Source organism: Rhincodon typus, chromosome 10 (genome assembly GCF_021869965.1).
Source record: "Rhincodon typus isolate 14 chromosome 10, sRhiTyp1.1, whole genome shotgun sequence".
In the NCBI taxonomy this organism is placed as follows: Eukaryota; Metazoa; Chordata; class Chondrichthyes; order Orectolobiformes; family Rhincodontidae; genus Rhincodon; species Rhincodon typus.
Genome location: NC_063341.1, coordinates 69,997,771 through 70,010,930, shown reverse-complemented (window position 1 = coordinate 70,010,930; position 13,160 = coordinate 69,997,771).

Genomic DNA, 13,160 nt, shown 5'->3' with positions numbered 1-13,160 from the left:
TAACCCTAATCCTAATACTAATCTTGACCCTAGATCTAACCATAATGCTTTCTTTAACCCAAATCTTATCCATAACACTCACCCTAATCCTAATCCTCTCCCCATCCTGAACCCTAACCCTAATCCTTTCCCTAACCCTAGGCCTAGGTCCTGTTCCAGGCATTTTGCAGTTGCAGGTTCCCTCTAGGAATCAGTAAATCTGTCAGATAGCAGTGCCCACTGTGAACGCCTCAGCACTGGGCTTGGCCTGGTTGCTAGGTAACCTTCCCAATGTACTCTCCAGCCCAACCAACCCCACAAATGTGGACTCTCACCACAAGGACATCCACCTCCAGACCCTGATCCTCAGCATTAAGATGCCCATTGTTGTCGTGTACACTGTTCCCATGGAGACCCTGGTGGTGGTCACTGGCAAGTCCACTCCTCCGTAATTTTCCATGTTCTCCTGTTCTCTACTGCATCCCCCTTACACTTTGAGTGACACCCGCCATCACTATTCTTGTCCCCACCTCAACCCGTGCTTCTGTCCCCAGCGTGTTTGAGAGTAGAGCATCCTTCTCTCCCAGCTCTTCCCAATGTGTACACCCCGAGGATTGATTGCCATCCAACCCTGGCCTGGCTTTGATGGACAGCTACAACTAATGGCTGTCAAGACCCGTTACCACTCTTGTTGCACCTCCACAAATAACACTTTGATTCCCCCTGACTGCCTACAATGCTGTACCAGACTGACAACACCCCATTCCCCAGACTGTAGTCAGAAATGAGCCCCTGACCATAACCACCACAGACAATTGACCAGGACCAAGCTCTTGAACTGTGTGCAGAGTGTGCCCTTGACTGACTGGACCAGGACCCCTGACTGGTAGCAGTTCGCTCCCTGCCTCCACCCCTCACCCCCTTCCTCAGAGGATCATTCCCCTCACATCTCCATTTGGTTGAAGCACATGCAGTGTGTTTGCTGTAGCAGGCAGCTGGTACATGCTGTAGGTGTGAGATTAACCTATCACTCTACCATAAAGGAAGAGGTCAGATCCTTGGACTGGTCAATACTGACAAACAAGACAAGGAACCTGACACTTTGTCTGTGCCAAAAACGGCACGTCAGTACAGCAAAAGTGTGAGCCTTTGTTTAGGCTGAGGCACCAATGTGCTACAAGGCATGGCATGGCAAGGCAGGGATGCTGTGAGCCTACATGAGGGTGGGTGAGTGATCAGAGAGCAAGAAACAGCGCTGAGATACAGCCTGGATCAATCTGTGAGCTGCATGCTTGTCCCTGTAACCAAACTGTCCTTGCTGCAGCATTTCAATGTAGGTTCCTCTTGTGTCCCAAACTGCGGCTTCAAAACATTGACTCACCCTGTCAGAGATGTGTCATGAGGTTCAAGGTTTTTGAGAAGATTTGTAGCTCGGATTATTGATGCGGTTGTTGACTTGCTCGCTGAGCTGGTAAGTTTGTTTGCAAACGTTTTGTCACCATGCTACGTAACATCATCAGTGTGCCTCACTGGGTGCAATGTCGGTGTTCTGTCCCACTTTGCTGTTTATGTGTCTCTGTTTGCTGGTGTGGGTGACATCACTTCCAGATTTGGTTCTTAGTAACCCCACTGTGTCCACTGGAACAGGAGTTTGTGGATCAGCTCATGATCATCAGTGAGTGTGGCTGTCTGCCTGGGCCCAGTCATCAGAACATAGAACTCGGAGCAGGAGGAAGCTATTCAGCCCCTCGAGCCTGCTCCACATTTAATACAATCATGGCTGTTTTTTTTTATTCATTCGTGGGATGTGGACGTTGCTGGCTGGGCCAGCATTTCTTACCCATCCCTAGTTGCCCTTGAGAAGCTGGTGGTGAGCTGCCTTCTTGAACCGCTGCATTCCTCCTGCTGTGGGTTGACCCACAATGCTATTAGGGAGGGAATTCCAGGATTTGGACCCAGTGACAGTGAAGGAACGGCAATATATTTCCAAGTCAGGATGGTGAATGGGTTGGAGGGGAACTTGAAGACGGTGCTAATTTCAATATACCTGCTGCCTTTGTCCTTCCAGATGGAAGTGGTTGTGGGTTTGGAAGGTGCTGTCTGAGGATCTTTGGTGAATTTCTGCAGTGCATCTTGCAGATATACACACTGCTGCTACTGAGTGTTGATGGTGGAGGGAGTGGATGCTTGTGGATTTAGTGCCAATCAAGCTGACTGCTTTGTCCTGCATGGTGCCAAGCTTCTTGAGTGTTGTTGGAGCTGCTTTCATCCAGGCAAGTGGGGAGTATTCCATCACACTCCTAACTTATGTTTTATAGATAATGGACAGACTTTGAGGAGTTAGGATTTGAGTTACCTGCTGCAGTATCCCTAGCATCTGACAAGAGCATCTGCTCTTGTCACCATTATGTTCTGTGGTGAGTCCAGTTGAGTTTCTGGTCAATGATAACCCCCAGGATGTTGATAGTGGGGGAGTCACTGATGTTAATACTGTTGAATATCAAGGGGTGGTTGTTAGATTGTCTCTTATTGGTGATGGTCATAGCCTGGCATTTGTGTGGCATGAATGTTACTTGCCACTTGTCAGGCCAAGCCTGGATACTGTTCAGATCTTGAACATGATCTGCTTCAGTATCTGAGGAGTCACGAATGGTACTGAACATTGTGCAATCATCGGCGATCATCCCAACTCTGACCATATGATGAAGGGAAGGTCGTTGATGAAGCAGCTGAAGATGGTTGGACCGAAGACACTACCCTGAGGAACTCCTGCAGAGGTGTCCTGGAGCTGAGATGACTGTCCTCCAACAACCATGACCATCTTCCTATGTGCCAGGAATGACTCCAACCATTGGAGAGTTTGCCCCCTGCTAACCATTGATTCCATTTTTGCTAGGGCTCCTTGATGCCACACTCGGTTGATGGAGCCTTGATGCCAAGGGCTATCATTCTCACCTCACCTGTGGAATTCAGCTGTTTTGTCCATATTTTATCACAGCCTCAAGTCCACTTTCCTGCCTGGTCTCCATAACCCTAGTAATACCCAAAATATTGACTTCACCGTTCCTCCAGATGCTGCCTGGCTTGCTGTTTTCTTCCTGCCTCCTGTTTGTCTACCTTGGATTGCAGCACCTGCAGTTTATTTTTGTCTCCATAACCCTTTGACCTGTTACTAACTATAAATCTGTCCATCTCCTCCTTTAATTTATTTAGTGTCCTGACATCCACCCTAATCTGGGTTATTGAATTCCACAGATTCATGACTCTTTCAAAAAAGTAATTCCTCATCTCTGTTTTAAATCTGCTACCTATTAGTCTAAAACTATGACTTCTCGTTCTAGATTTTCCCATAAGGGGAAACCACCTCTCTACCTCTACTTAATCAAACCCTTTTAATATACCTGCCACATCTGCTAGGTTGTGGGCAAACCTCATCCTACAAAAAGACCAGCACTTACAAATCCCATGGTAGCTTTTGGGGAACAATTTAGGAAGGTAATAGTGAATTATGTGGCATCCTGCCCAAAGCAAAGGGGGCTTTGGCTATATCCTTACCACCAAAGATATGATGACCTGTTTTCCAGATTCCCTTGCGAGCCAAATTCAGGGATTTAGCCCAATTTTTCAATGGGTATGGTCTGCCCATCCAGATCAAGTCGGACCTGGTTTCCAATTTCATGTCCAAAATATCCCAGGAAGTCACGGGTAACCCAGGCATCACACAGCAGTGCCTTCAGCCCAATCACCCACAGTTTACAAAGGGCATTGGAATGGTATCACCAGGCCCTATATAAGTGAAATAAGAAAGGAAGTTCTGCAGCACCACAGCAGGTTCTGTGGAGAAAGAAATAGGGTTGATGATCTGAGTCTTTTTTGTAACTGAAAGGAGCTGAGAAAAGAGGAGCAAGTGGAACAGATTGTGACAATGCCCAGAGCAAAAGACAGAGGCAGAGATAATGGTGGTAAAGGAATGATAGAGATGTAAAATAGGTGCCAATGTTAACTGTGAAAATGAGACAATGGTCCACTCTGTTGAGAGCGAAGACAACAAGACTCGGCTGGGATGGGATGTAAAAGAGGAGTATAGGGTCATACTCTGATGTTGTGGAACTCAATATTTGTCCCAGAGCTGAAAAGATTCAAAGTGGAAAATGAGGTTCTGTTCTCCAAGCTTATGTTCAGCTTCATTGAAACACTATAGCAGATGAAATGTCATCATGGAAACATGGTGGTTTATTGAAATAGGAAGCAAATGGAAGATAAAGGTCATTGCTCCAGATAGAGCAGAGGTGTTCTGTGAAACAGACACCTAGTCTGCAATGTAAAAAAGACCACATAGCTCTGCTTAGAAAATTCAGAGAGTCATGCTTTACCTGCAACAATGGACTAACTAGTTTTTCCTTCTGTTCCCTTTCAAAATCTTAAAACTGATCACATTTCAATCTGCCTTCAGTTCTGAAGAAAAGTCAGATTGGATTCAGAATCTTAACTCTGTTTCTCTCTCCCCAGATGGTGCCACACCTGCTGAGTATTTCCAACCTATCTTACTTTTCTTCCAGATTTCCAGTATCTGTAGTAATTTGGTTTTATTCATGTCCACAATGATGGCACTACCTGACATGAGACAGGGTGACTTCAGTGGTTTCCAGGAGGATTGTGCAGTGTTTACAAGAGGATCCCAAATGATTCCACCTGTATTGACTTAGTTCCCCTTGGCTGTGTGAATGGATGAGGTTCAACAACTGATCCAGATGGCCTTGGGCTGGGTTACATTGAGGGATCGTAAGGTGACTGGTGCTATCACCACTGAACACTAATCATGTCTATGGAACTGATGAAGAACATTGGCTGTTTTTGAGTTCCCTGTTGATCCTAAACAAACATTTTACTAATGGTCATAGTTTTGTACAAAACAGCAATGGCTGTTGGCATAGAGGGTAAAGCAGAGAATTGGCAAAGAGAATTTGTACAAAATAAATCTTGTTGGAATAATATAGCATGGCAAATAAATCCTTTATTCATTCACAGGATGAGGGGATCTCTGGCTAAGCCAGCATTTATTGCCCATCCCTAATTGCTCAGAGGGCAGTTAAGAGTCAACCACATTGCTGTGGGCCTGGAGTCACATGTAGGCCAGACCAGGTAAGGATGGAATTTCCTTCCCTAAAGGATATTAGTGAACCAGACGGGATTTTCCCAACAATCGATTCATGGTCATCACTAGAGTCTTAATTCCAGATATTTATTGAATTCAAATTCCACCATCTGCTGTAGCAGGATTTGAACTCAGGTCCCCAGAATGTTATCTGGGTCTCTGATTAACAGTCCAGCAATAATATCACTAGGCCATTGCCCCCCTTCTATGACACCCAGAAGCTTATTAGAAAGCCAACTCAACATTAGAACCAATTATCTAAACAACTTAGTCCCCTTCTCAACTCCTCTTGTGATATTTTACCAGATTTCAATGAGCATGTGTATCATTAGTCTTTAATGGAGATTGAGTTTCTAAATTGGAACAGGGGCAGTACTTTGGAACCGTGCTCACTATGATTACTTAAGTCAGCTCTAATGCTGAAGGACAGGGCTGAGTATCAAAGCAGTAACATTACCACAGCAGCAACTGGTATTTATGTAGCTTTCCTTACAAAAACAAAGAACAGGCACCTCACAGTTTTCAATGGGAACAGGAGATGTACAGTGAGCAGGGAACCTGGGAACAAAACTGGAGTGAAAGAGGGAAAAGTTTGAATGGCCCTTTAAAGGTGCAGGAATACAAAGAGGGGAAAATGATTTAGAAGAGAGTTTTCAGAGTGCAAAACATGCTTTCAGAGTAGGATCCAAGATGGTGGATGGGAGAAAGTCATGACTGTTACAGCTGCTCCTTTTTTGAGTTTTCTTTCGTGCTGAACCTCATTTCCTTGATTTCTTGGAGCAGTAATTACTGTTTTATAAACTGTTTCTTTGCTTTGGAACATTGAAAAAAAATTCAAGACATCTACACTTTAAAAGACAGTCAGCAGGGGGATACTTGGAAGGTTGTAAAAGCTGGAGGCTCACAGCGGATTACCCAGGCAGTGAACTTTCACAGCTGGCTGCCTATGCTGTGAAATGACAAGCATCTCTGGACATAAGGGTTATGTCGAAGAAAAACAAACAAGTGAAATTCTGACCTTGGAGAGATTGCGTTATCAGAGCTGCTCACAGTTGGGAATCAGCTAAATGGGTTTTATTAAAGCCCTACAAAGCATAAATCTTAATCTGCTTTTTCTTTGTAAATCTACAACAGTGAGTATTTTTTTGTATACTTGTTTCATTGAGATCTGTCTCTTGATAAGCTTTTTTTTCCAAAATGAAACATTAGGTACTAAATTATCCCAGAACAGTGTTTTTAGAGCAGTAAGACTGCTGTTTTCTGGGTCTGTAGATTGTTAGGGTGCAAAGGTGGCCCTTAGTAGTATGGTGTGCTCTTCTTGTCAGATATGGGAGATTCAGGAAAATTTCAATGTTCTTGAAGATTATGTCTGCAGAAAGCATGTTTGCTTGATATCGGATCGTATGGACTGGTTGGAGGGACAGTGAGGAATTAACAGGAGCTAGGGGTTGTGATGGATGGTAGTTTCAAGAAGGTAGATAAACCACGGATACTGTCGGATAGATGGTTTACGTCTTGGAAAGTTAGGAAAGGTAGGCAGAGAGTGCAGGAGTCTCCTGTGGCTATCCCTATCTCAAAAAAGTACGTTGTTTTGGAAAATGCAGGAGGTGATGGACTCTCAAGGAATGTATCACTGACAGCCAGGTTTCTGGTACCGATACTGGCTTTACTGTAACCAAGGGTATATCAGATTCCAAGCAGATGATTGTGTTAGGGGACCCTCTAGACAGAAGCATAGACAGATGTTTCTGTGGCTATAGCACGACATCAGCATGACGTGTTGCCTCCCTGGTGCCTGGGTCAGGGATGTAGCGGTGAGAGTTTGGAATATTCTCAAATGAGCGAGCGACCAGTAGGAGATCGTTGTTCATGTTGGTACATAGTAAGAGAAAAGGGATGAGGTTGTGAGGAGAGAATATAGGAAATGAGGCAGGAGCTTAAAAAGTAAGTCCTTGAGGATAGTAATATCTGGATTACTCCCGGTGCCACATGCTAGTGAAAGTAGCAATAGGAGGATAGAGCAGATGAATGCCTGGCTGAGGAGCTGGTGCAGGGGAGAAGGATTCACATTTTTTGGATCATTGGGATCTCTTCTGGGTTAAAAGTGACCTATACAAGGATGGGTTTGACCTGAATTAGAAGGGGACTATTATACCATAAAATTCCCACAGGTGTGGAGCAGGCCATTTGGCCCATCAAGTTCTCTTTGCTCCTCTGAAAAGCATCCCATATAGACTCACTCCCCTACACTATAACCCTGAATTTCCCATGGCTAATCACCAAGCCTATACACTACAGACAATTCAGCATGGCCAATCCACATAACCTGCACATCTTTGGGGTGTGAGATGAAACCAGAGCACACCCACACAGACACAGGGAGAATGTGCAAACTCCACACAGACAGTCACCCAAGGCTGGAACTCAACCTGGATCCCTGGTGCTGTAGGGCAGCAGCACTAACCACTGTGCCACCCTCAGTTTGCTAGAGCTACTTTGGGAGGATTTAAACTGGTAAGGTGGGGTTTGGGTTGGTTGTGATGGTGGTGGCAGAGTTGGGAGCCAGAGAGACAGTGAAAACGGAGGTCAGTCTGAGGCTGGTGCAGTTGAGAAAAAGAGCAAGTCAAACAGTCAAGGCAGGCAGGAGCAAGGCAGAGAAGAAGATAGGATTGATCAATTAAACTGCATTTATTTCAATGTGAGAGGACTGACAGGTAAGGCAGATGAATTCAGAGCATTGTTGGGAGCATGGGACTGGGATAATATAGCTATTACAGAAAGCTGGCTCAGGGATGGACAGGACTGGCAGCATAATGTTCCAGGGTATAGATGCCACAGGAAGGATAGAAAGGGAAGCATGAGAGAAGGGGAAGTGATGTTTTTGATTAGGGATAACATTACAGCTGTACTTAGGGAGGATATTTCTGGGAGTGTATCCAGTGAAGTTATTTGAGTGGAACTGAGAAATAAGAAAGCGATGACGACCTTATTATGTTGTACTTTGGACCCCCAAATAGTCAGTGGGAAACTGAGAAACAAATTTGTAAAGAGTTCTCAGTTATCTATAACAATAACAGGGTGGTTATGGCCAGGGGTTTTAACTCTCTGGGACAGACTGGGACGATAATAGTGTTAAGGGTTTAGATTGATGGGAATTTGTTAAGTGTGTACATAAAAAAATTCTTATTCAGTATGTGGATGTGCCTACTAGAGAAGGTGCAAAACTTGACCTACTCTTGGGAAATAAGGCAGGGCAAGCGACTGAGGTGTCAGTGGGGGAGAACTTTGGGGCCTGTCACTATAATTCAATTAGTTTGGAAATAGCGATGGAAAAGGATAGATCTGATCTAAAAGTTAAAGTGTAAATTGGACGAAGGCCAATTTTAATGGTATTAGGCAAGAACTTACAAAAGTTGACTGGGGGCGAATATTCTCGGGTAAAGGGAAAGTGGGCAGCCTTCAAAAATGAGATAACAAGAGTCCAGAGACAGTATGTTCCTGTTAGGGTGAAGGGCAAGGCTGGTAGGTGTAGGGAATGTTGGATGGCTAGAGAAACTGAGGCTCTGATCGGGAAAAATTAGGAAGCATATGTCAGGTATGGACAACAGGGATGAAGTGAATCCCTGGAAGAGTAAAACAGCAGTAGGCCTATACGTCAGAGGGAAATCAGGGGGGCAAAAAGGGGACAAGAGACAGCTTTGGCAGATAGGGTTAAGGAGGATCCACAGCGATTCTACAAATACATTCAGGATAAAAGAGTAACTAGAGAAAGAATAGACCCCTTAAGGATCAGCAAGGCTGCCTAAACTTGGAACTACAGTGGACAGGTGAGGTACTGAACAAGTATTTTGTATCAGTGTTTACTGTGGAAAAGGATATGGAAGCTAGAGAACTTGGGGAAATAAATCGTGATATATTTACAGAGTAGTAGGTGCTAGATGTCTTAAATGCATAAAGGTGGATAAATCCCCGTGTTCTGATCAGGTGTACCCTAGAAAGTTAGGAGAGCAATGGAAGTGATTGCTGGGCCCCCTGCTGAGATATTTGTATCTTCGATAGCTAAGGGGGAGGTGTTGGAAGACTGGATGTTGGCTAACATGGTGTCATTATTTAAGAAAGGTGGTAAGGAAAGGCCAGGGAACTATATACCAGCGAGTCTAATGTCAGTGGTTGCTAAGTTGTGGGAGAGGATTCTGAGCAACAGGATTTATGTGTCTTTGGAAAGGCCAGTTCTGAGGAAGGGCCACAGGACTGGAAACGTTAACTCTGATTTTTTCTTCACAGATGCTGCCAGACCTGCTGAGCTTTTCCGGCAACTTCTGTTTTTGTTCCTGATTTACAGCATCCACAGTTCTTTCGGTTTTTATTAAGGAGCAGTTAATGATAGTCAACATGGCTTTGTTTGTGAAAAATCACGTCTCACTTACTTAATGGAGTTTTTTTGAAGAAGTGGTGAAGAATATCAATGAAGGCCGAGTCGTGGACATTGTCTATATGGATTTCAGTAAGGCGTTTGCCAAGGTTCCGCATGGTAGACTGGTTTGCAAGGTCAGATCACATGGAACACAAGGAGAGCTAACCATTTGGATACAAAATTGGCTTGAAGGTAGGAGACAGAGGGTGTTGGTGGATGCTTGTTTTTCCCTGTAGATGGCAGTGTATTGGGAGTCTGCACTGTGCTGCTGCTATCATTGGAACTTGGGGCTAAAGTGTCAATACCTATTACAAGTGGAAGCAACAGAAGCTGATTGAGGCCTACAGCCTGGAGCCTTGGGTGCTACAGCCTGCCTGCCTGAAGAACTTGAACCTGAGATTCTCTGCTGCTGCCGCCACCTTTGGAAGCCTGGTGGCCTGCATTTCTTCTCAGTGAGCTGAAGGCTGCTGTAATGCCACCAGCTGTGCTGGGGAGAAGATGCTGCTGATTGAGTTATAAAGCCTGGGGCGTCAGGTTCTGGAGGTTGCCTGGAAGGACTTGGCACTTGCTGCCCCTAGAATAGAGACCTGCATGCCTTTTTGGCCAGGGCCTCGAAGGCTTGTTCCTGGAGCCTGGACATCTTCAGTTGAGGGATTCAGGCCTGGACGTGAATTGCTTGGGGCCTGAAGGCTTTCTTTCTTTTTCTTGTACGGGAAGGCGGTGTTCTTCCTGAAGACTGAGCGGGCGGCACACCTCACTCTGGAGAGGGCCATATTGTCGATGGGACGTTCTTGCCTATTGACCGTCTGGTGGTAGTTGCTCAGAGGGTCATTGCATCGAACATCCAACCCTTTGTTGCATCTGAGCTCCTTCTTTCCCATTTCCGGCAGCCCAGCCAGGTGAGGTCAGTCATGGTGCCCGCTACTGCTTGGTCTGAAGGAGGTGCACCTGAGACACATCTACACTTTCCGGTGACAGGTGTTCGTCCACTTGGCCCGGGAGGAGGTCACAGAGGGTCACCTTCATGCTTAAGCACGAGGGTGCTGCCTACCAGCTGTGCTGGTCAACAGTGTGCGGTGCCATTGTCTAAAGAAGGTAGGGCACGTCCAGGGGATCTACACTGCCTCAAAGGCTGCTGCCAGCATCCAAGTGGCCGCAGTTGGCATCGATGTCCCGTCCCCCGCAGGACGGAGCTACCTTGGTTACAGACACTGGTCAGGTTGGTGAAGACCGTCTGCAAAGGAGGAAAAGCCCTAACGAAATCTAAAGGTTCGGGGGGTGGCCTCTCAGGAGGACTCCCCTGGTGACCCTCGGACCATCTGTGAGGGGCAAGGAGAAAAGGTCGATGGTTGAGGGGTTGGTTTGGGTGTGGAGGGGGTGGCAGCAGCGGGACAGTAGAGAGTTAAAGGTGTCTCTTATTCCCCCACCCTCTCAGAAAAGCCGATACTCCTTGGCATCAGTCTGGTACTAACAATACCTCCCCTGGGATGAGGGAGTAACGTCCCCCAGAAACCCCTCTCTCTCTCCTCGCCACGGGAGGGGGACACCAACCCACCTCTGCCATCCACTGCAACTGGACCAAGCACCTTGGAGGCTGAGGTGGGCATGGCCACTGAGATCTTGCCCACACTAGAAGAACTGGAAGGACTCCAGATGCTGCCTGTGCTGACCAGACACTGCAGTGGGGATAGTTACCCTGAGGCCACCCTGGATGATAGCAATGAAGGAGCAGTCATCCTCACTCCCGCCCAGGCCTTTATGTCAGGCACCTCTGCCCTTACTGTCCCCAGACACAGAGGGTGGCCCAATGCCGGGAGCGGAGCAAGCTTCCAAACCACTACCGCATGGGACCTGATATTTTTGTCAACGTTTTATTAGAGTCTGGTCCCTGCAAAGGATCCTCCTGCAGTTGACGTTGGGGATGGGGTCGAGGCAGGGGTGTGTCCAACCGGTGACCCCAGACCATCTCCTCGGGTCTCTCTCTCGACTCTCCAAGTCCTTGGGTCCGAGTTATAGAATCAAAGAGTTATACCACATGGAAACAGACCAACATGTCCATGCCAATTAGATATCCAAATCTGATCTAGTCCAATTTACCAGCATTGTTCCATATCCCTGTAAACCCAATTATTCCGATGCCTTTTAAATGCTGTAATTGTACCAGCCTCTATCACTTCCTCTGGCAGCTCTTTTCACACACACACCAGTCTCTGCATGAAGAAGTTGTCCCTCAGACCCCTTTCAAATCTTTCCCCTCTCACTTTAAACCTATGCCCTCTAGTTTTGGACTCCCCAACCCTAGAAATAACACCTTGGCTATTCACCCTATCTATGCCCCTCATGATTTTATAAACCTCTTTCAGCTCACCCCTCAGCCTCCAACGCTCCAGGGAAAATAGCCCCAGCCTATTCAGCCTTTACCTAAAGCTCAAACCCTCCAACCCTGGCAACATCCTTGTGAAAGGTATCGTGCTCGTTATTTTTGTTGATGATGGCAAATATACTTTGAATTGTATAAATGATCAATTTTAAAACTTTCCATGTGAGGGTTCTTCTCCAAATATTGGCACTGTCACAGGAAACATTTGAAAGAATTAATGTTTTTATGATGTAAAACATTCTTTTATTAAGTGGAAAAACAGAAATCACATCCAGAAGTAACCGGCAATATATATTCATTGGTTATAGGGACATACAAGACTACCTAAGTCAAGAGAAATGATGCATAAATAGGTGAAAGCCAAAGATTAGGCTACAGTGTGTATGGGATACTTCCAAAATGAATTAAAATAGTGCAGCCTTCCTACCTTTTATCGAGTGATGTTTCAGAGCAGCCTTCCAATTGTCCACTGTAACTTTGAAAGAACAGCCATGAAAACACCAAAAACTGGTGTCAGTGCTGGAGGACCCTCATGGATTTTCACCCTGTCCCTCACATCCTCAACCAAGTCCATATGTGTATAAAGTGCAATATGATTGGTTGTTGGAATTACCGACTTCATTGAGTGCATGCTACTGGCTCATTGCTATGATGAGGACATTACACATCAACAAATTGGACCTTGCGGTTTTTTTTGCACAGAATGAAATACAAGAACCCAGCAGTCAGACAAATGATAGTTATAACGATAGCTGCAATCCAAGCCTTCTGTGGTATAGTGTTGTCTTTTGGGAGCTCGTACAAAGGCACAAAGACAGAGATCTTAGCTATGTTAGATATTTCAGAGGGGGCATAGTTTTAAAGTGAGTGGAGGTAGATAAAGGAGAGACGTCAGAGGTAGGTTCTTTAATCAGGAAGTGGTTGGGACATGGAATGCGTTGTCAGAGAGGGTAGTGCAGTCGGCCTCATTAGGGGCATTTCAGCAGCTATTAGATAGGCATATGGATGATAGTATAAGGTAGGGGTGGAGGTTAGATAGACCTTAGGATTAGGGTAAAAATTAGGCACAACATCGTGGGCCGAAGGGCCTGTATTGTGCTGTACTGTTCTATGTTCTATTAGGGGCATATAAGGTGAATAGCAAAGGTCTTTTTCCCTAGGGTGGGGGAGTTCAAAACTAGGGGTCATACTTTTCAGATGAGAGGAGAAAGATTTAACAGGGACCTGAGGGC